The sequence below is a fragment of the Sciurus carolinensis genome, chromosome X, assembly GCF_902686445.1.
Source record: "Sciurus carolinensis chromosome X, mSciCar1.2, whole genome shotgun sequence".
NCBI classification, from domain to species: domain Eukaryota; kingdom Metazoa; phylum Chordata; class Mammalia; order Rodentia; family Sciuridae; genus Sciurus; species Sciurus carolinensis.
In genome coordinates, this window is record NC_062232.1 from 96,182,248 (window position 1) to 96,183,061 (window position 814).

General features: G+C 32.3%; 1 non-coding gene across 1 annotated transcript; it reads left to right on the plus strand.

Moving 5' to 3' along the window:
• Window positions 1–490: 490 nt before the first annotated feature.
• Trnaa-agc (transfer RNA alanine (anticodon AGC)) lies at window positions 491–563 on the plus strand. The gene has a single exon. It is a non-coding gene; the product is annotated as a tRNA-Ala (tRNA).
• The last annotated feature ends 251 nt before the right edge of the window (window positions 564–814 follow it).

Sequence of the window (814 nt, forward strand, 5' to 3'; positions counted from 1 at the left end):
CAATAGAGTTCAGTTTGATTTTTAATAGAAATAAAACAAATTATCTCTGAACATGACACTATCATTTTATATAATTTTTAATTGAAAATTTTAAGTTATGTATTTCTGGAACTTACATAACTTTGTACTTTCATGCATGTTATAAATTATGCATCAATTTCGCTTTTATAAATGAAATTTGTATTTCTCATTATTTATGAAATGCTGTAAGACATTTGGGAAAAAAAATTACAGTACTACCCATAAGCATTCAGTTAGCCCAATTTTCTGACCCTGAACTTTGGAGGCTGAGCTGCTCTAAACCTTCAGAGAGTTTTCTTACCTACAAATAATATTGGGTTGATATTAATATTAATGAAGGTGTTGATTTATTTTTGAAAAGATGTATTTAATTCAAAATGGAAAATAAAGTATAGGAAAGACTTTAAAATTCTGAATCATTACTAGTATTGCAAGACAAATTTAAAGGCAGAAAGAATCAATCAGGGCTGGGGATATAGCTCAGTTGGTAGAGTGCTTGCCTAGCATGCACAAGGCCCTGGGTTCAATCCCCAGCACCACCAAAAAAAAAAAAAAAAAAAAAAAAAAGAATCAATCATAGACAACTGGTTCTAGTCTTGCACCTCCATTCTGTACATCTGGGGAGCTTCAATATATTATCATACATTGCTGGGAGGTAGGCCAGGCTGATAGTCATATTGAGAGTTAAAGGATGTATAGCTCAGTGGTAGAACTTGCCTAGCATATGTGAAGTCCTGGGTTCCATCCCTAGCAGCACAAAATAAATACATAAAGTAAATACTACCAATTCTTT